The following is a 24549-nucleotide window of genomic DNA, read 5'->3' as shown; positions in this document are numbered from 1 at the left end:
AACAGTTATTAAACAAAATGGTAGATACAAACCAACATGGAGGTAGGAGGGCTTTGCTCGCAAGCTTACAATCTATAGGATTTACCGTTAATAATTTTCTGATCGATTACATTAGTGGAAGATGAACATGTGACTATTCAGGAGCGAGGTTTGGAGAAGAGGTCACTTTACAATAGGTGAATCTAACCATGTGGTTCACCCCAGACTGAGCATGTAACTATTCAGGAGTGAGGGTTGGAGAAGAGGCCACTTTGCAATAGGTGGATTATAAACATGTGGTTATCCCCAGACTTAGCATGTGACTATTACATTGAGGCTTGGAGAGGAGACCCTGAGGTGCAATAAGTGTATCTTAGACATGTGGTTAGCTCCGGGCCAAAGATCACATAATCAAAGAAGCCAACCAATCATAGTAAGTTATTTAGGGTGCAGACGTGACAGTCTAAAATCCGCCCAGATAGATTGTTTGTTTACATTAGTCACATGACTATCATGTGATTCAATTGTCATGGTTATCTATACACAGGGAAGAGAAATACAGTTGGAGCCCCTCTCTACTATCTTCCTTAGGTCATGGCTCACCATGGCTTGCCATGGCTATCCTATTATTTCTCAGCAACAATACATATAACAATTCAGTAATAAAAATAATAATGGAAACGCTGTAGATGTGGTCTTCCTAGATTTTGCTAAAGCTTTTGATACAGTGCCACACACGAGGATGATAAATAAAATGGATAACTTGGGATTAGGGGTAAGAATCTGTAGATGGGTAGGGAACTGGCTGTGTAATAAAGAACAGAGAGTGGTTATGAACAGTGCAACTTAAAATATGATACCAGTACTAAGTAGAGTGCCACAAGACTCTGTACTAGGGCCTATTTTATTTAACATATTTATTAACGATATTTGGGTGGGATTACTCACACTGGAAAAAAGGGAAAAGGGGAATGGGGGTACTTCTGCACTAGTATTATTATGTTCAATCAATCAATCAATATATATATATATATATATATATATATATATATATATATGTATATATATATATACACATACATATATATATATATATATATATATATATATGACGATTGGATGGCTGCGGCACTCCTCTGGTCAGTAGGTATACACCTGGTGCCCCCCGCAATGGATCCCCTAGGGGTTTCAATATGAAGCATGGTGGGAGCGGCGGCACTCAGAAAAATGACACAGACGACCTGGATAAATCCAACGTTTCAAGAGCTGGTGGTCCCTTTATCCAGGAGTGAAGACAGTGATCATACAAAAAACAATTACCTTTATGCAGCTCTGAGCCGTCAACGCGCCTCCCCGGCGTCCCTCTGGTGCAGCATCATGACGTCACCGCACCTCGGGCACCGTGGAGGGCGTCCAGATTCTGCCCTTACCCTGAAGTGAACGACATTGTAAAAAACATGTTAAAAATACATAAAAGAGGCATACAAATACCATATATGATGACTAATTGTAGTCAAATCTTAAACAGTGATACTAATAAATGTGCAAAAAGAACTAGCAGGGATTATAATGGCGCTGTTCAAACTGACAGCTATTGGTTTCAAATTATATATGCAATAGACTATAAATGCACTAGCCAGAAGGAACCGCACACGTTGGGACACCTTAAAATTCATACCTGATACAATACAACATCTTATGTAAAATATCATATGTTACATGCTGTAATCTTGTCAATGCAAATACATTAAAAAGACAATTGTATAATTTAGGTGACTATTCACAAAAAATATGATAACCCGGCATGCTCGTTAAGTCCCCTGGGGGCCAAAGTATCAAGCCGGTAAATCCAGCAGCTTTCCGCTCTGCAAAGCATAAGACCCCTATCTTCCCCTCTTTTGGGTTTGGGGATTTGTTCAATAATCCTGTATCTAAGTGATGATAGGGGGTGCTTGGCCTGCGCAAAGTGCCGTGACACAGGTTGGTCACTGGATCCTGAGATCAGAGCATGTTTGATCGCTGATCTGTGGGCAGCTGCTCTCTCTTTAAAAGAACGTATGGTTTTGCCAACATAGTATCTCCTGCAAGGGCAACAGATCAGGTACACTATGTAGCATGAAGAACATGTAACCCTTTCTCTGATTTTGTATGGTTTACCGGAGTACGGGTGGTTAAAAGTATCACCGGTGACCATGTAATTACACGTAGTGCAACACCTGCACTTGAAGCACCCCATTTTGGGTTTCCCCAAGAAAGTGGATGCGCTCGGTGGAATCACTGTGTCCACAATGTCATTTTTTACTAAGTAATCTTTGAGATTTTTGCCTCTAGTATAAGCACACATAAGTTTTTTATGGTGCAAGGACTGAAGTGTGGCATCAGTGTTGATAATCGGCCAATGGGATTTGGCCATCTTGTTAATGGGGTCATCCGCCAGCGATTATGACAATTCAAAAAACTTGCAAGGTCGCATCCCGGCCGGGGTGCGTACAAGGAACCAAATCGCCCACGGAATCGATGTTATACCAGGCCAAAACAAAAGGGTCCAAAAAACAAGCCAAGTCCCAGTCCAAGAAGAAATAACCAGTCCAATCTTCAATTTATCCTCACGGGAACTCACGGTTCAGGAGATCCAGGTGTTAAAGAAAGGGCTAAATTTCATTCCAACAAATAAGGCAGGACCTTTCCATGTGAAGATTGAGCAATATAAGTTAAACCGCCAACTTAAATTAAAGGAATACTTCCAGGACAAACAAGAGATGCTACCATCATCCTCGACGCTTTCCTCAGCCATTCGCAAAAAATCAAAGTTTGACCCCTTATCGTCCAACGGGTCCATTAAAACTTTTAATCGTATGATTGAACATGATACCACTACTATCTTATCATCGCTACAACCATCCAGCTCTAACTTCTCCAGGTCTGATTGGCGAGCACTAAAATCTCTCAGCTCTGATGATTCCATCACAATCCGCCCGGCGGACAAAGAAGGAGGCCTGGTAATTCAAAATTGCATGGACTATCTACGTGAAATTTAGCGTCAACTGTCAAATACCAGTGTGTATCTTCCTTTACAGAGAGATCCTTCTCTCGAGTATAAACGAGAATTAGATGACATCCTCTCTTTGGCACTTAAAAACTCTCTCATTGATACAGCAACCAAGGAAGCACTCACCACTCCGTATCCCATCACCCCCCTGTTATACACCATCCCGAAATTGCCTAAAAATGCAACAGACCCTCCGGGCAAACCCATCATCTCTGCCCAGGGGTCGTTATATCAACCTGTGTCGATTTATTTGGACAGTTTTTTGCAGCCATGCGTTCCGGGCATGTCTACATACCTTGAAGACATGAATTCGCTCTTACTTAAATTGCAGTCTTTGGGTAAGGTGCCACTGGATTGTCTGTTGTGCACGGTCGACGTCACGAGCCTCTACACATGTATTCCTCATGAGGGGGGGCTTGCGGCGGTACGTACCTTGATCACTGACAATCCCCTTTATAAGGGTCCGGAGGTGCACTTATTTATACAACTCCTAAGTCTTACTTTAAAACACAATTTTTTTATGTCCAATAATTGGTACTTTCTCCAGCAATGTGGCTGTGCGATGGGGTCCTCAGTGGCCCCTTCGCTAGCCAACAGCTACATGTTCATGGTGGAGCAGGAGCTGTTCATCAACGCTCCCAGTGTCAGCGGTCATCTCGTTCTATACACTAGATACATAGATGACCTGCTGATACTGTGGTCAGGACCTTGGTCCCTGCTGGAAAATGTACTTGACACACACAACCGGTCAACATCGCCTGTAAAATTCACTTACAGCATTAGTAAGGAATGCATCCATTTTTTGGATGTCAATATCAAGATCACAGAAGGGGTGATCTCTACGTCATTATTTTGTAAGCCCACCGACCGAAACAATTTACTACTGTATTCCAGTCATCATCCAGTCCCACTAAAGGCAGGACTCCCGTACTCACAAATGTTGCGGGTACGCAGGATTGTGAGTGATCCAGAGGAATTGGAATCCTCGTTATCCCAGATGGTCAACAAATTTAGGGAACGGGGATACCCGTTACCTGATCTATTAAAATCCAAACATCGGGTATTGTCACTCACTAGGGAACAGTCATTGACTCCTTCCAACAGAGTCAATAAGGAAAAGGTCATCTGGGTGAATGCCTTCCACCCCAAAAGTGGAGCCATTAACAAGATTGCCAAATCCCATTGGCCGATTATCAACACTGATGCCACACTTGGGTCCTTGCACCATAAAAAAGTTATGTGTGCTTATACTAGAGGCAAAAATCTCAAAGATTACTTAGTAAAAAATGACATTGTGGACATGGTGATTCCACCGAGCGCATCCACTTTCTTGGGGAAACCCAAAATGGGGTGCTTCAAGTGCAGTGGTTGCACTACGTGTAATTACATGGTCACCGGTGATACTTTTAACCATCCGTACTCCGGTAAACCATACAAAATCAGACAAAGGGTTACATGTTCTTCATGCTACATAGTGTACCTGATCTGTTGCCCTTGCAGCAGATACTATGTTGGCAAAACCATTCGTTCTTTTAAAGAGAGAGCAGCTGCCCACAGATCAGCGATCAAACATGCTCTGATCTCAGGATCCAGTGACCAACCTGTGTCACGGTACTTTGCTCAGGCCAAGCACCCCCTATCATCACTTAGATACAGGATTATTGAACAAATCCCCAAACCCAAAAGAGGGGGAGATAGGGGTCTTATGCTTTGCAGAGCAGAAAGCTGCTGGATTTACCGGCTTGATACGTTGGCCCCCAGGGGACTTAACGAGCATGCCGGGTTATCATAATGGTACTCTTTACCTAGAAGGGCGCCCGTCGTGGTGATCGCGGGTACATTTATGTCTGGCCGCGACGCGACCGACGCGATGCCCGCGATTTCCCATTGAAACCCATGTTAAACATGGAAATCGCGTCGGTCGCGTCGCGGCCGTCCATAAATGTACCCGCGATGCCCGCGACGCGATGCACCCGATTTCCAATAGGAATCAATGTTAAATGGCCCGACCGACGCGATTTTACTGTTAAATTCCTCAATGGACCCGATTTGGCCATAGGAATCAATGTTAAATGGGCTACAGAGCCCAAATAGGCACAATTAACCCTTAAATGTCCCCCCAAATTTTTAACGCCACCCCACGATCCACGCCAACCCGAAGCGTGGCGAGCGCAGCGAGCCTGCGAGGGGCGGCGGTACGCGTCCTCCGACCTTTTCATGCCCTACTATCCACGTCGGCGTGGAGTTGAGAATAGAATAGTGTGGCGAGCGCAGCGAGGCACCGAGCCCGAAGCGTGGCGAGCGCAGCGAGCCCCGCGAGGGGACGCGGATACCTTCACAGTTATACGCGTCCCCTCGCGGGCTTCACAGGTGTCCGTGGCGACGCGGACACCTGTGAAGCCCGCGAGGGGACGCGTTTACCTGTGAAGGTATCCGCGTCCCCTCGCCACGCTTCGGGCTCGGTGGCTCGCTGCGCTCGCCACACTATTCTATTCTCAACTCCACGCCGACGTGGATAGTAGGGCATGAAAAGGTCGGAGGACGCGTACCGCCGCCCCTCGCGGGCTCGCTGCGCTCGCCACGCTTCGGGTTGGCGTGGATCGTGGGGTGGCGTTAAAAATTTGGGGGGACATTTAAGGGTTAATTGTGCCTATTTGGGCTCTGTAGCCCATTTAACATTGATTCCTATGGCCAAATCACGGGCATTGAGGCATTTTACATGAAAATCGCGCTCAATCAGCCTTTTTAACATTGTTCCCTATGGGAAAATTGCGGTCATCGCGGGTAGCAGATTTTTATGTACCCGCGATTTACCCGCGATGCCCGCGATGCCCGCGATGCCCGCGATTTTTACCCCCGACGCCCGCGATTCCAATCGCTGGCGCCCTTCTAGGTAAAGAGTACCATCATATTTTTTGTGAATAGTCACCTAAATTATACAATTGTCTTTTTAATGTATTTGCATTGACAAGATTACAGCATTTAACATATGATATTTTACATAAGATGTTGTATTGTATCAGGTATGAATTTTAAGGTGTCCCAACGTGTGCAGTTCCTTCTGGCTAGTGCATTTATAGTCTATTGCATATATAATGTGAGACCAATAGCTGTCAGTTTGAACAGCGCCATTAGAATCCCTGCTAGTTCCATGCATTTTTGCACATTTATTAGTATCACTGTTTTTGCACTTTTTAAGATTTGACTACAATTAGTCATCATATATGGTATTTGTATGCCTCTTTTATGTATTTTTAACATGTTTTTTACAATGTCGTTCACTTCAGGGTAAGGGCAGAATCTGGACGCCCTGCACGGCTTCAACGGCGCCTGAGGGGCGGTGACATCATGATGCTGCACCAGAGGGACGCCGGGGAGGCGCGTGGACGGCTCAGACCTGCATAAAGGTAATTGTTTTTTGTATGATCACTGTCTTCACTTCTTGATAAAGAGACCACCAGGTCTTGAAACGTTGGATTTATCCAGGTCGTCTGTGTCATTTTTCTGAGTGCCGCCGCTCTCACCACGCTTCATATATATATATATATATATATATATATATATATATATATATATATACACACATATATATTGATATAATCAATATATCTCCCCAAACTAACACATAACTAAATAAATCACAAACACTACATATGCATTTTTTAGAAACAATTATTATATTTCACTTAAACGGTTTTATTACAAATACAGATTAAAAGGTACATTTTATCTTTTAATTATTTATATCTTCCTCTATCAGTGCGCCAGCAAAAGAGACAATCCTTTTCCCCTCTCTTTTTCTTGCTGGGGTAACTCAGAGATGTATCCATCTTTGTTCATGACACAAAACTGAGTACAGTTATTAAATCAACCGATGATGTCTCCGCGCTTCAGAATGATCTTAGCAAACTAGATGAGTGGGCAAAAAAGATGAGGTTTAATCTGGATAAATGCAAGGTTATGCACCTTGGGAGACATAACCAGTGTGCTAGTTATAACCTAATCAGGGAGGCATTGGGTAATTCATTACTTGAACAAAATCTAGGAGTCCAAATAGATAACAAACTGGGGTGTAGTGCTCAATGTCATATAGCAGCAAACAGGGCCAACAAAATTCTAGCATGTATAAAAAGGGGCATGGAAACTAGGGTCTCAAAAGTAAGTATGCCACTGTACAAAGCATTGGTTAGACCTCACATTGAATATGAGGTACAATTCTGGGCCCCACACTATAAAAAGGACATCTTAGAACTGGAAAAAACCCAAAGAAGAGCAACAAAGCTAATTAAGATAATGGAGAATTTAAGCTATGAGGATAGACTGAGCAAATTGGGACTGTTTACACTAGATAAGAGACGTTTAAGGGGGGACATGCTCAACATGTATAAATATATCAAGGGCCAATATAAGGAACTGTCAAACACCCTTTTCACAACAAGGAAGGAGTCTAGGACTTGTGGGCACAAGTTTAGACTAGAATAAAGTAGTTTTCGTTCCCTTAGAAGGAAACATTTCTTTTACGGTCAGGGCAGTCAAACTATGGAACTCTCTTCCTGGTGAGGTGAAGTTAGCAGACACATTAAATACGTCTAAAATAAGGTTGGACAAACAATGGTTAAAAACATCCAAGGGTACAAATAAGAATCATAAACTGTCTTAAAAATATCAGAATATATTATATAACAAGGGAAATGCTATTAAAACCTAGGTTGAACTCGATGGACACAAGTCTTTATTCAGCCTTATCTACTATATAACTACGTAACTATGAGATTAGCAGAGTAATCCTAATACTAACTTAATCTTATTAAAGGGCTAAATAAGGAGGCTCCATCTGTAGTGTTCCAAAAATTAAATTGTGATCATGTGTGATCATGGAAGAGAGTACATGTGACCACCCAGGACCGAGGCTTGAAATAAAAGCTATTTTAGGATAGTTTAATACTGAACACATAGTTAACTCTGGTCTAAAGATCACGAGATTGGAAAAACAGACCAATCGCTAAATATTATTCAAGATAGAACCTAGGTTTAATAGTAACAGAAATAAGACAGCTTGTAGTTGGGGGGTCTATTTCACAAGACTAGGAGAGTCTCATTAGTCATATACTGGGTGGCCCCCTGTTAAGTAGGTTATGAATTATGTTTGCTAGTTGCAGGGGTGTGCTAACACTGGACAAAGGTAAGTAACTTTTAAAGTGGAAGAGGGAATGTTTGTCACTGTGTGGTGCACCAAGAGATACAGATGTTTAAAATATACCTTTTATTGGTTCTTTGTTAAAAAAACTGCAAAATATGACAAACAACATGTAACATAAACACAAGTGAAAACAGTGAAATTTAAAAATGAACGTGCGGGGTTGTCATGTGTCTGCCTACATGTAATTGTCCTATTGATTGAGATAACACCTTGTGATTCCTTCCTTTTACAACAATTTGTTGTGATACTCAATATGTAGGTGGGGGGAAGGTGCATCTTGCTTGGATTGTTATTAAAAGGTCTGTGTGTGATATATAGATATTTAATACATTTTTACAAACGAAGGCGTCTGTTTTATTGCTAGATTCATTTTGTGTAATTTGTGTCAGTTGGGGCTAGTCTGTTAGGTTAACTCAATAAGTCAATATGTTGCTATCTCAAACTCACTGTGAGTCATAAATAGATTCTAGTCAGAGGTTTCAATAAGGTAGAGCACAGTGACCTTATAGTTTCCCAATCAGTGTTGAGCTCCTGTTGTTATAGCAGTACTAGTCCCTTTATGATATATGGACGTTTTTGTCAGCGGTGTAGCTAGGTGCCACGGTGCCCGGAGCAAGGTCATATTTCGCGCCCCCCCCCCCCCCCCCCCGGTTAGGAATTGGGGGCGTGGCTAACATATGTTGGCATGTTACATTTGAAATATATGACGCTGTGGCAGAATCTGCTGCGCTATATAAGACACTGTAACGGAATCTGCTGCTCTATATAAGACGCTGTAACGGAATCTGCTGCGCTATATAAGACACTGTAACGGAATCTGCTGCTCTATATAAGACGCTGTAACGGAATCTGCTGCGCTATATAATACACTGTAACAGAAACTGCTGCGCTATATAAGACACTGTAACGGAAACTGCTGCGCTATATAAGACACTGTAACGGAATCTGCTGCGCTATATAAGACACTGTAACGGAAACTGCTGCGCTATATAAGACACTGTAACGGAAACTGCTGCGCTATATAAGACACTGTAACGTAATTTGCTGCGCTATATAAGACACTGTAACGCAATCTGCTGTGCTATATAAGACGCTGTAACGCAATCTGCTGCGCTATAGAAGACACTGTAACGGAATCTGCTGCACTATATAAGACACATATAAGAGAGATTCACCCCCCCTCCCCTACAAATCCCCTAAACCCCATGATTATTCCCATAATTATTTATCTTTAGTAAAAAACTAAAATCCACCTTGAGAAGAGCAGGGTGGCAGCATAAACCAGAGAGATCCCCCCCCCCCCCCCACACCAAACCCCCAGACCCCATGATTATTCCCTTAATTCTATATCTTTATTTAAAAAAAAACAAGAGAAACTACCTTGAGGAGCGCACAGCACAGACATTCCTCTGTAGAGGCAGGGGACTGGGAGGAGTGGAGTCTTCCTTATTCTTATTTTTGCTGCACAGCGCTGCCCGGGAGCCGGCCCGATAGGATAGGATAGGATCCTAGGATAGGATAGGCAGCTTGGATAGGGACTTTAGCAGTGAGTCACGTGATGTGACCCCATCACGTCGCGGCGCAGGCCGGGAGCAGGTGAGCAGGGCAGACAGGGGCAGGCGCCGGGCAGGGCAGCCGCCGGCGCACGCTGCCCTGCGTGTGTAAAATTAATTATTACAGGGCAGCAGGACTCCACCTCATTTGCGGAGGGGGGACGGCGCCCTGCGCCCCAACTGCGCCCGGAGCGTGTGCTCCGGTGGCTCCGCCCTCCCTACGCCTCTGGTTTTTGTAGGAGTGCTAATCAATGGTTCAACATGTTGGACTTTATAATTGTTTTTTACAAACAGTCATACTAAGTCTTAGTTGTAATTTATTGTATCTTATTCAGTAGATTTATGTTTAATTTCGGACTTTTATTGACAATTGAGTTCACAGATGCTATCACATGCATTACAGCTACTTGGTATAATAGTTGGTATATAGCTGCAGTATAGTTATTGCAGCATATTTAGTTTCATATAGTATAGTGTAGATTATAACCGATACATTGCTGTGTTAATCACAGGTTATGACAGTGTGAAACGCTGCCGTAATTCGCATGGACAAGCCGATTACACTGTGATCCCATTTAGTCACTAGTGGCAAACTGCCTGAAGCGTGTGTGACAGGATGAAACGCTGCCGCATTCGCATATGATCCCAGTCTTGGGATATATGCTGCGAGCCGGTCAGTGTCTCCCTAACTAAAAAGCCAGTTAAACTGTGATACTGTGTAGCGGCTAACGACAGACTGCCTAGGGTACTTTACACATTAATACATTACAGTCCTGAAAAGGACTAATCAGACACACACTCAGATGAGGCAGTACACAGGAAGCCACCCGCTTCATCCTGTCACAAGCGTCTCAGGCAGTTTGCCGCTAGTGACTATATGGGATCACAGTGTAATTGGCTTGTGTGTTAGGGAACACTGACTGCTCTCAGGGTATATGGCCAGCACAGGGCATCACAAAGTCTTATTAAGGCACTGGTTGTACCTTAATTCAGTTCTATCCAAGAGCAATGAACATATGTAATATGGGTGTGGTATATGAGCTCGATATTTAGCATGTCAACAGTGATCTACATTCATCATGTCCACACTGATACCGGCAATCATGTTATGTGCAGTTTCGGTATAGAAATCTGAGGTGCAGTGAGTTAGTATTCTTTCCCTATTTCTAATACCTAAAAGCCTCCATACACTAGTGAGATTTGCAAAATCTTATGTGCAGCCTCCGGGCGGGGGACACTGCTAGACAGAACAGAGAGGCAGGCAGGGGCAGCGGGACATCGGACACAGAGGTAGATATAACAAGGTATATATAACAGTTCCTGCTTCGCCTCATTAGCGAGGCAAAGCAGGAAGGGAGACCGACAAGATGTATCAACATCTTGTTCGCCAAAGAGAGGTAGCACTAACTCCCCCCTCTGGCGATGTCCCCTCCTCGAGACAGCGCATCAGTTAATACTGATGCGCGGTCTCCTTCCCCCCGGCCGGCTCACTGCGCATGCGCGGGATCTCGCTACTCTCGCGAGATTCCCAGCACAGCTAAGAGCCAGCAGCAGGGACAACGCTGTTCCTGATGTGGGCATAGGGCATCCCCGCCTGCAGCTGTCGAAGTCGATTGCTGCAGGAGGCGGAACGGTCAGCGATGCTGACCGTTCATAAATTGGGCAGGAGGCAGGCGCGCAGTATGAAATGTCGTAGCTGCGCTATGCCTCCTGCCCCACACTGCCGCACGCTAGACACCCGCTCAGCGGAAGAGCTATCCCCTGCAATAACCCCTGCAGGGGGATAGCGCATATTCCCCTTATCGACATTTAATAAATCTACCCCACAGAGGCACAGGGCGGGGGACACCGATGAGCCGGCAGTAGGAGCAGAGATCTGCAAGAAAAAAAAAAAACATAAATGAATGGGCAGCCAGTGATTGGCTGAGAGCTCTCTCAGCCAATTGCTGATTGGCTGAGAGAGCTCTCAGCCAATCACTGGCTGCCCATTCATTTGTATGGCCTTTTCTATTTTGCAGCTCCTCCTGCCTGGTACACCTGTTCACATTATTTTAATAAAAATGATGGGTACTTGTGTATTATCATGGCGCCAATTGCATCGCATCGCATGCCACTAATTAAGGTATGCCATGGCATGCGATGTCATGTGATGGGACCCGATTTTGAGCCTTTCCCCTGGGCTTTAGTATACAATTTTTATATCGCGTTGCATCGCATGCCATTATAATGGTACGCGTCCTCCGACCTTTTCATACACCCACTATCCACGTCGGCGTGAAGTTGATTTTATATAGTGTGGCGAGCGCAGTGAGCCACCGAGCCCGAAGCGTGGCGAGGGGACGCAGAATATATGTGAAGTCATCCGCGTCCCCTCACGGGGCTGAAATCAACTCCACGCCGACGTGCATAGTGTGGGTATGAAAAGGTCGGAGGACACGTACCACCGCCGCTCGCCACGCTTCGGGTTGGAGTTGATAGTGGGGTGGCGTTAACAATGGGAGGGCATTTAACATAGTCATTACCCATCAGGGAGGGTGTACAATCAAAAATAGGGTCTGGGGGGGTATTTAACATAGGAATCAGGCATCTGGGTGCCTGAAAAATTAAAAATCGGGTCTATGCGATGTGATGCAACACGATTTTTTTGGTTGTACAATGCCCTACGATGGAAAATGTGGGCGCCGTGATAATACACAAGTACCAATGGTTGCTATATATTAAATTAGATTTACATGTACAGTACGTTAAACTAAATGCAATCACAATAAAATGACAGAATGTTTCTTTAAGATATAATATATAGTATATACCCAAAAACTAAATAATCACATAAAAATAATATTATAGGTAATCTGCAAGCACTCAATGTAGGGTCCTTTAATGTACCAATATGAAGAACACTAGGAAATCTGTGGAAGACTCTCTAAATTATGTGACTGTTGGTTATTCCATCATATCTAAGGCTTTGGGTGCACGTTGGGGCTCTGCAGTGTATACACATCGAGCACTCAGATAGCAATGTTGCAGCACTGATATTTCTATAAGAGGAATACAGAGACAAAGTGGATGGATATAAAGTACCAGCCGATCAGCTCTTAACTCTCATGTTACAGGCTGTGTTAAAATGACAATAAGGAGCTGTTTGGCTGGTACATTGGGGCAGATTTATTAACATAATTTGGTACTTGTGTATTATCACGGCGCCCAGATTTTCCATCTTAGGGCATTGTACAACCAAAAAATTGGATTGGACCCGATTTTTAATTGTACAGGCACCCAGATGCCTGATTCCTATGTTAAATCCCCCCCCCCAGACCCGATTTTTGATTGTACACCCACCCTGATGGGTAATGACTATGTTAAATGCCCCCCCCCCATTGTTAACGCCACCCCACTATAAACGCCAACCCGAAGGTTGGCGAGCGCAGCGAGCCCGCGAGCGGCGGCGGTACATGTCCTCCGACCTTTTCCTACCCCCACTATCCACGTCAGCGTGGAGTTGATGTTATATAGTGTGGCAAGTGCAGCGAGCCACCGAGCCCGAAGCGTGGCGAGCGTAGCGAGGGGCCGCGGATGACTTCACATATAATCTGCGTCCGCTTGCCACACTTCGGGCTCGGTGGCTTGCTGCGCTCGCCACACTATATAAAATCAACTCCACGCCGACATGGATAGTGGGGATATGAAAAGGTCGGAGGACGCGTACTGCCACCCCTCGCGGGCTCGCTTCGCTCGCCACGCTTCGAGTTGGCGTTGATAGTGGGTTGGCGTTAACAATGGGGGGGGGGCATTTAACATATTCATTACTCATCAGGGTAGGTATACAATTAAAAATAGGGTCTTGGGGGCATTTAACATTGGAATAAGTCCAAATCGGGCATGATCATGTCGCATCGCATGCCTTTATAATGGCATGCGATGAGACGCAATATTAAAATTATATACTCAAGCCCGGGGAAAGGCTCAAATAGGGCCCCATCGCATGCCATCGCATGCCATTGCATACCTTAATTAGTGGCATGCGATGCGATGGGCGCTGTGATAATACACAAGTACCCAACCATTTGCTGCTCCTTTCCAGTTCTCACCTGGGATCAATTATATTAAATATCCCATCCTTATGCATATTAGCCAGGTTGTATATATACTGTGTCTGGTGGGAGAACCCTTGCCTCTCTCTTTGGACATGGTCAGAAGTGGAAGTTGCTCCCGAACATAGATCTATTAGAGAGATATCTTCAACTTGTACCCACTCCACACTATCTGTATCCCACCTTAAGTGGGGTATCACAGAACCTCCTCCTCATGGTTAACCCTAACTCCCCCTCTACAATCAATATCTAACTTCTGCCCCACAACCTATCCCTCCCTTTCCTAACTTGTAGAATTGTGAGAATGTCAAAATTTAACATGGTGACATTTCAAACGTTGACATTATGAACATGTCAGCTTTCTGAGGATGATTACATTCCACTGTTGACCATGTGACTGGATACCTTTTTATATGCCTGCTCAATTCAAGCAAAAACTGCCTACTAGCTTCCAATCACTACTGGCTGTGGGTTACAAATACTGCAACCCCATCTTTGTATATGAGATCAACAGGTCAAATTTAGGTCAGATGTCCAAATAGCAGTAATTGAAATAACTGAGCCATGAATAGAACTTGAGATTTGCCTTAAGTACCTTAGTCGACCTATTACTAATAAGTCACGACTGTACCAGTAACAACATATTTCCATTTAGAAGCTTGATATATTCAACATGACATCTGTTATTTATTCAGAAACAAATTCTTCAATTTAACTTCAGAAACAGAAGTGAAACCAGGCAAATTAGATAAAATATGTGCTTGGTTAGCGGGCTTGTCATCGATGACAGCGCTGCTTGCATGATTATTTATTATTGCTGCTTTTTATGTTTCTCTTAGTATATCAGGAAGACTCTTTAGATGCCGTTTCTTTCTGCAAGGCACTGTTTACTTTTATGAGTCCCTGATTTGTTTAAATACAGCAGTATAGTAAGGAGTGTGTCACCATTTCCGCATTCTGCATTTTTACTAAGACAGTCTAAAATACAAAGCACATGTGTTTGTAAAGCTTCCAGTGTCTTCAATGTCTATGGCTTAAGTGGAATCCAGCAGCAGATGTTCTTTTATAAACAACGCTATTTTGCATAAATATGGCAGAACATATTCCTTGGCAGAAAAACTATTGAGTTCAGGATGATTTTGTAAAAATAAGACTGCCAACATTAGTGTTTTAGATAATAAATATGGCCTTGCAATCTGTCTGTGTTTTGGGGAATAAGAAACAGCAATTATTATTATTACTTTTTTTTTTGAAAAATAATACACTGATTTCTAGATCTTATATATCATTTTGATTAGAATTATTCATTTGTTGTAGGGCTTTAGAGCAGGGGTGGCTGGGCTTTTGCAACTCGGGATCTACTTTTTGTATCTACCGGGGATCTACCGGCATCTTCCCCCTTAGTAAAATATACCTTTCCAAATGCAATACGTTCTTTACACATTATGGAATGAGCCGAAATTCACATTCTGACACAGGGAATGAGATGAAATTCACATTATGACACAGGTAATGCGCCAAAATTTTAATTCTGACAAAGGGAATGAGACAAAATTCACATTCTGACATAGGGAATGGGATGAAATTCCCATTCTGACATGGGGGATGGGACGAAATTTACATTCTAACACAGGGAATGAGCCAAAATTCACATTCTGAAACACATAATGTGCACAAAATTTACATCCTGCCACACGGAATGCACTTAAATTCACATTTTGCCACATGGAATGAGCCACAATTCACATTGGTACTTGTTTCCTAGCACGGCGCCCATCGCACAGCATCATGTACCTTATTTAGTGGTGTGCGATGCGTGCAATGCGATGCGATGCTTGTGCAATTAAATATTGCATGCCAGCAAATGGGATGCGATGCGATTTTTAATTGTACAAGCACCCATGCCATGAGATGTGATGCCACGCTTCGGGATGGCGTGGATACTGGGGATTACATCTCATTGTGAGCACCCATCACATCTAATGGCATGGGTGCTTGTACAATTAAAATCAAATTGCATCGCATCGCATGCATCACATGCCGCAATATTCCAGGGAGATGCGATGCAATGTGATTTTTAGGAGCCCATACGATGGAAATCGTGGGTGCCGTTCTAGGAAACAAGTACCTTTACATTTTGCCACACTGAATTCTGTGATGTGGTGTGAGTGGGTGTCTTCACAAGTGTAAGTTTATCCTAGTTGCCGCCTGTGATGGAGATTTGTGAGCCCTTAAACAGAAACACACATTTATATATATATATATATATATATATATATATATATATATATATATATATATATATATATATATATATATATATATATATACAGAACAGAAACAGAGTGCGCTTAAAAGTGAAAGTACACAACTTTTTCCACAATATAAAAATTTAATAAATAAAAGCCAACAACACGGCTCATAAAAAATACAGTGATAGTACGGTCATATATTGGAATCAATTTGACAGAATCTGTGGTAATTCAGTACAACAGCAGGCCCAACGCGTTTCGTCAACCACGTGACTTCATCAGGGGCATTAGATGACTTGATTATCAAAGCTGTAATTGCTCTAAAAATAACAATAGAGTATGTCAGAAAAAACACACAGAGAGAAAGACATATATATCTCATTTAAGCTGGAGAAAAGATTCGAAAGGAGGAGGAGGACAATGGAGAAGAAAAGGATTGAAAACCAATAAAAACTACCGTTTACAGAAAACACATATTTCTACATTAAAAAATTTATCATCACTGCCATATTACATTAACATTATTGGAAATATATCCTTTTTTTTTTTTTTTTTTTTTTTTAATTCTGCATGATCAATTCATGATTAATAGGGCTAATTCAGATTTATAATAATATTCAATCTACACCCAGTAAAAAATACAACATCAATACATAAAATGTACATCCAAAAAAAAAAAAAAAAAATTGATAAACATACATACTGAGAGAATACATAAAAACAGTAAAAAACAATACCTTCTTGCCGTGTCTCAAATTGACTGAACACAGATAATTAATGTGGATAATGATCTGAATAGAGAAATGCATACAGTTGGAAAATTAGATTTAATTCTCTTTCTCGATTGCTGTAACCATCACCAACACCAAATATGTGTGGGTCAAGTGTCGAGTGAAAGAGGTTAACACTTACAATATACCAAATGACAGAGCTCTTGTCAATGTTTGTGGTACACTTTTCGAATATCCCACTCAATTATAGATGCCAGCAGCACAATTCATTCAAAAATCCACTTAAAAGGCAAAATATAAATGTCCAATCAAATAAAAATACATACACAAAATCTATATAAGACCATGACAACAAGCAGGAGCTATCAAAAACCATTTAGTAAATCCTTAAAGTAAATACTCACATAAGACAGGGTAACCGGAAGCATGCTACACTGTATCCAAACTGCCGAATGACAGCTAGTACTGACAGGAGGCTATATAAAGGTCTAGGCTATCGACGTCACTTCCTGTCTATCAAAAAATGATAAATGCCAAAAAGGGGACATTACCTCCCTCTAAATAAGAGACCCATCACTAATCCTAGGGCATATATTCAATCCTAAACCCCGTTGTAATAAGAAACCCCGAAAGGTTCCTTCTTTGTATTGAAACGGGCGGCACGACCGCCGTGCTTTCCAAACCAGCGCCATTTTCGTCGAGGTGGAACGCATATGCGTCGCCTCGGCGCTTGTAGAAGTCGTCATAGTACATTTTTTAGAGTGAGACGAACGGCGCGAGCGCCATGCGTTCCAAGTCAGCGCCATTTTGATTGAGGTGGAACGCATATGCTTTACCTCTGGCGCCTATTGAACTAATCATGTAGTTCAATCAGCTGACATTTAAGACTAGTGACCGGACGCTCCCACAATATACAAATGCCAACGTTGATTTATAAAGAATTAGAGGGGGAAACATTAAACCATTATTTACTTTCACTAGAGATAAAGGAATATGTGTATATTAAACTGAATAGTTTGAATTCAAAATGCGTTCCATATCGCCACCATACTGGGCGATCTTGGAACGCAAATACCGGAAGTGAAGTAATATGTGTATAACAAATTATTAATTATCTTAATCTACTATTAAATAAGTGCAAAAACTATATAAAATTAATAATTAATTTATAGTGACCTAATATCGGTGCTCATCGGTCATATACCGTACCTTAATTATTTTCCTAGTGATTCTAAGCGTGTTCCAAATATGAGAATAATAATAAACTGAAAAATAACTTCAAAAAAAGAGTGGGGTGAGGGGGGGGGGGAAGGCCTTATTATAGAAAAAAGGAAAAATATCGCTCCTGCCTGTATATCATTGTCCTATTTCCATCGAAATTGTAACAACCCATTTTAATGAGACACAGTTATAAAAAGGGGTTATGTATATAAATATAAAAAAACGGGAAGCAGTGAGACAGAGAAACAAAAAGGAAAGAATAAGGACTACAAGAAGGCCACTATGTCCACGCCCTCGTTCAGTCCTCTGGGAGTTAAAGAATTTAAAGAATAAATCCAAAAACTTTCTTTTCTGATTAATTCTCGGCCTCTGTCTCCACCTCTGGGGTTTAATGGAACATGTTCCAGAATAGTGAATTTAAAATTCTCTCTTGAAACCAAAGAATTGTGTTTCTCCAGGTAATGCCTGGGTAAGCTGTGTACTTTAACTTTGTTCCTGATGTAACGCATATGTTCTTGTATCCTCAATTTGATCTGTCTTATGGTCTTCCCGACATAAGTCAAATTGCAGCTACAGGTGATTTTGTAGACAACATGATCAGAGTTGCAGGTCACCGCATCTTTAATTTTATACTCCCTGCCGTTTTCCATAGTGTGGTGAAAGGGGACTTTCTCCAAAAAAGGGCAACAAATACATTTGTTGCAAGGCAACATCCCGGGCTTTTTATTTAAAAAATGGACCGCTTTTGGAGTAGGGGGAAGTTGTGGTTTCATTCTACTTGGAGCCAGAATTGATTTTAGATTTTTGGCCCGTCGATAAACCAAATTTGGCCTCGCGGGTAGATGTGGACCAAGTACTGGATCACGTAGGAGGATAGACCAGTGCTTTTCAAGCGCTCTTTTGATTTGATGATTCTCGCAATTAAATTGCGTCACAAAAGGTCTGCTTACAAATTCTTTTTGAGGTTTACTGGTTTTAGATAGTAACTCATCCCTCTGATGAGTGAAAGCTTTTACTCTAGCCTCTTCTATGAACTCCACTTTGTATCCCCTTTCAACAAAACGGTCAAAAAGTAATTGTGATTGTGACCAGAGCTCACTGTCATCATTACAGTTACGCCTGATCCTCAGGAACTGTGCGTATGGCACACTGTTCTTCCAAGCAGGAAAATGGCAACTTGTTGCGGGAATGAAACTATTGGCATCTACAGATTTAAAATGTGTGCGGGTGGAAATTTCTTTGCCTGGTACTCCTTCCAATTCCAAATCCAGATATTCAATTTTTGTGGGATTTGTTTTAAACGTAAATTTAAGGTTGAAGTCATTGTTATGTATATGTGACATAAAGTCCTCAATACTAGACTCATCTCCATGCCAAATCAGCAATAGATCGTCTATGTATCTTTTGTACAAGATTATATTTGCTTCAAAACGTGATCCATAGACGAACTGTTCTTCCCAGGCTCGCATATGGAGGTTCGCATACGCCGGAGCGAACTTCGTCCCCATAGCTGTGCCTTGCTGTTGAATATAATATTCATTATTAAACTCAAACAGATTGTGAGTTAAGATGAACTTCATGCTGTTGACTAGAAAAGATATTTCGGAATCAGTATTTTTTGGGTCACTTCTTAAGATTTTGTCGACAGACTCCACCCCTTTATTATGAGGAATTGATGAGTAGAGGCCTTGCACATCAATGGTGAGCCAACAGTAATCCATTGACCAAATTTTTCCTTTAAGCAACTGTAACACCGAGGAGCTATCCTTCAGATGAGAAATGTTCTGCATAACATAGGGTTGTAATTTCAAGTCAAGGAAGTGAGAAAGGTTAGCGGTTAGTGAATTTACCCCAGCTATTATGGGGCGTCCTGGAGGCCGGTCTTTATCCTTATGGACCTTGGGGATATGATAAAAAATAGGGAGTACTGGGAATTTTACATTGATATAGTCAAATTCCTCCTTACATAAAACCCCTTTTTGTAGGCCTGAAAAAAGGAGTAACTCCAACTCGCCTTGAAAGACCATAGACGGATTGTCTGGTATTTTCTTGTAGGTGGATTCGTCGCTTAAGATTTTCTCAGCCTCAGTGAGGTAATAGGATCTGTCCTGAAGAATGACGGCCCCACCTTTATCCGCGCTCTTAATGACTGTGTTTTCATCACTCTTTTTAATGTTTTCAAAGCCCTGCTTTCTTGAGGATTTAGGTTTTTAGGCAGATGTTTATTTGGTTTTATGGTCCTGAATTCTTCACTGACTGCTTCATAGAAGATATTCAGGTGACTCCCTCGAGATTCCACCGGATAGAAATGGGAGATGGGGGCAACTAAGGGCTTATCTTCGGTGGCTTTGTCGGCTTTGATAACATTGGATTGGTTCTTTAAAAAGTGACGTTGAACTGTGAGGTTTCTGATGTATTTATTAAGGTCAATAAACAGATTAAAATGATTGACATGGCCATCTGGCGCAAATTTGAGACCTTTATTTAATAGCGTGCTCTCTTCAATAGATAGTTCTTTCGTTGAGTTGTTAATAACTCCAGTCCTGATTGTGGTAAGACTGGACCTCTTTTCTTCTTTGGGGAGCCGCTTACCCCCTCTGCACCCTCTGGGTCTCCATTTAATCTGCGCTTGAGGCCATGTGGGGATTCTAGACGGGTGTATAATTCTTCCCTCACGGTACGGTGGGGAGGGCCCGAATCTTGTTCTACATCTAAAAAATTATTAAAAATCTCTTATTTAGAGGGAGGTAATGTCCCCTTTTTGGCATTTATCATTTTTTGATAGACAGGAAGTGACGTCGATAGCCTAGACCTTTATATAGCCTCCTGTCAGTACTAGCTGTCATTCGGCAGTTTGGATACAGTGTAGCATGCTTCCGGTTACCCTGTCTTATGTGAGTATTTACTTTAAGGATTTACTAAATGGTTTTTGATAGCTCCTGCTTGTTGTCATGGTCTTATATAGATTTTGTGTATGTATTTTTATTTGATTGGACATTTATATTTTGCCTTTTAAGTGGATTTTTGAATGAATTGTGCTGCTGGCATCTATAATTGAGTGGGATATTCGAAAAGTGTACCACAAACATTGACAAGAGCTCTGTCATTTGGTATATTGTAAGTGTTAACCTCTTTCACTCGACACTTGACCCACACATATTTGGTGTTGGTGATGGTTACAGCAATCGAGAAAGAGAATTAAATATAATTTTCCAACTGTATGCATTTCTCTGTTCAGATCATTATCCACTTTAATTATCTGTGTTCAGTCAATTTGAGACACGGCAAGAAGGTATTGTTTTTTATTGTTTTTATGTATTCTCTCAGTATATATGTTTATCAATTTTTTTTGTTTTGTTTGGATGTACATTTTATGTATTGATGTTGTATTTTTTACTGGGTGTAGATTGAATATTATTATAAATCTGAATTAGCCCTATTAATCATGAATTGATCATGCAGAATTTAAAAAAAAAAAAAAAAAAAAAAAAGGGATATATTTCCAATAATGTTAATGTAATATGGCAGTGATGATAAATGTTTTAATGTAGAAATATGTGTTTTCTGTAAACGGTAGTTTTTATTGGTTTTCAATCCTTTTCTTCTCCATTGTCCTCCTCCTCCTTTCGAATCTTTTCTCCAGCTTAAATGAGATATATATGTCTTTCTCTCTGTGTGTTTTTTCTGACATACTCTATTGTTATTTTTAGAGCAATTACAGCTTTGATAATCAAGTCATCTAATGCCCCTGATGAAGTCACGTGGTTGACGAAACGCGTTGGGCCTGCTGTTGTACTGAATTACCACAGATTCTGTCAAATTGATTCCAATATATGACCGTACTATCACTGTATTTTTTATGAGCCGTGTTGTTGGCTTTTATTAAATTTTTATATTGTGGAAAAAGTTGTGTACTTTCACTTTTAAGCGCACTCTGTTTCTGTTCTGTATTTCTATTTGTTCTGGGTCTCAGCTAACGGGGGACTCTCAGAGTTGCTGTTGTTCTTTATTGGGCGCGGATTTTTGGGTACCTCTGTCTTTTGTATATATATATATATATATATGAGAACAAAAGAAGAGTGGGCGCTCCGATAGTGTATTATCACTTTTTATTTTAACAGGAAAGATTTAAGAACAATCAGGTCAGGTCACGTACCGCAAATTGCGGCTGTTACCTGCCGCTGGTATAAATTATATGAAACAAACAGTTGGAGAGGTTGCACTCCTCCTTGCAGCCTTTGGGTACACGATCAAACAGAGACGCTAGGCCACGCCCCTACGTGTTTCGTCACACCGGACTTCGTCAGAGGGCTGGCCTAGCGTCGGACGCAGTCCTCCATATATAGTGTCAGCACATGTGTTGTGAATTTATGTACTAATTACCTGTCAGATTCTCTGACCATGAAACCTCTCAGTAGCAAAGTTCCAACACATGTGTAAAAAGCCAGAACCGTATTTTTAAGAATATCTTTCTTAAATTATTCTGCTTCTTTAAGAATATCTCTCCGCGAATTTTTAAGAATATCTCTCTGCGAACTTCTTTGCTTTTTAAGAATATCTCTCTGCGAACTTCTTTGCTTTTTTAGTCGTAGTTCTACCCGTATTATATAATACATCTGACATAAGTTGTGGTCATTTTAAAAGACAGGTGTGTATTATTATAGCAGACCCTGATCTTTAGGAATTTAATTATGGGAAATTTCTCTGTTACTGTTTAGTGCGTATGCATTTTAATCACGCTGATATATTTTAGATTGTGAAAATGATCTCTTTCTAAATCTTTTTAGAATACATATATTTTTAGATATATACATTTTTCAGAAATCTTTTTAAAATATTTTATGACATATACACGTATTTTGTATGTATTTTCTATATATGATCCGTTTATACTGTATTATCGTATTTTTATATTGTAATTGTACTATAGGATTATTGTGTCACAGTTGCGAATAATATTAGGGGACTTTTTCTTAAAAACACAGAAAGTTTTCTTATGCTCCCGTAAGTCAGAAAATCTGACAGGCAATTAGTGCACAAATCCACAACACATGTGTTGGAACTTTGCTACTGAGAGGTTTCATGGTCAGAGAATCTGACAGGTAATTAGTACATAAATTCACAACACATGTGCTGACACTATATATGGAGGACTGCGTCCGACGCTAGGCCAGCCCTCTGACGAAGTCCGGTGTGACGAAACGCGTAGGGGCGTGGCCTAGCGTCTCTGTTTGATCGTGTACCCAAAGGCTGCAAGGAGGAGTGCAACCTCTCCAACTGTTTGTTTCATATAATTTATACCAGCGGCAGGTAACAGCCGCAATTTGCGGTACGTGACCTGACCTGATTGTTCTTAAATCTTTCCTGTTAAAATAAAAAGTGATAATACACTATCGGAGCGCCCACTCTTCTTTTGTTCTCAGATAAACCAACCCGTGTGGATTCGGGATTTCTAAGTGGAGCAGCCGGCTTAAGACACAAGCACAGTGTGGACTATAAAGGAACTAATATCCACAGGTGTTAGGATCGAAAACACCTGACCCTTGTGGAACTTTGGGAATTATCCCCACGAGACTGGTATCGTTTGCCATCAAATATTCATTCCTATTACCTTTGCGCATTGTCATTTTCCTTTTATATATATATATATATATATATACACATACGTGAGTACATTAAGAGGCCACTCTTCAGACTGAAGATAATTTTAAAATTGCATTTTATTTCTCAATCCCGCTGCCACATATGGTCAACGTTTCGGCTCAAGTCCGAGCCTTTTTCAAGACTTGTAGACAGCATAATACATGAAATTTAAATGCCAACACACCTTATGACATCCAATATGAAGTGCGCGCCATCCTGGATCCATCAATGGATTCTTGATTGTAACACCCCAGCATGAGTGTATTGGATTAGTGAGCGCTACCCACACCTTGGATATATATATATATATATATATATCAGCACTAACCCGTGTGAGCTATGTTTATGTGCCTACATTAATCCCTGCAAGGGGATAGGGAGCACCGGACCCATTGTACAGTCTAGTAGAGTGCCAGGCATATTTATACACATACACACACATGTATAAATATATATATATATGTATATATATATATATATATATATATATATATATATAAACAGTAGGTATCTGCATCACTCCGGGTGCTGTTTCAAAGTGGTTTTAATGGTGAAAGGTACATCAAGTTTCATGCGCAGTAACAAGCCAACGTTTCAATGCCGCTGAGGGCATTTTTCTCAAGGCGCCAGGCACATGAAGAACAAATAAATGAACAAACACCCGCTGCAATGCGTGGACAGTATTTATATTTACATTCCTGCAGAACGCTGTCCGGTGGCCAGGTGTGGATCCGGTCTCCGCTTTCGCTTGCGGCCGCGTCCCAGTCCACTGACTGACGGGTGCCCAACAACTAGATGCATTGTCTTGGCAACCCTCCGCTTACCCTGTG

The sequence above is a fragment of the Crinia signifera genome, chromosome 1, assembly GCF_055691185.1.
Source record: "Crinia signifera chromosome 1, ASM5569118v1, whole genome shotgun sequence".
NCBI classification, from domain to species: domain Eukaryota; kingdom Metazoa; phylum Chordata; class Amphibia; order Anura; family Myobatrachidae; genus Crinia; species Crinia signifera.
This window is presented reverse-complemented; position numbering follows the sequence as displayed.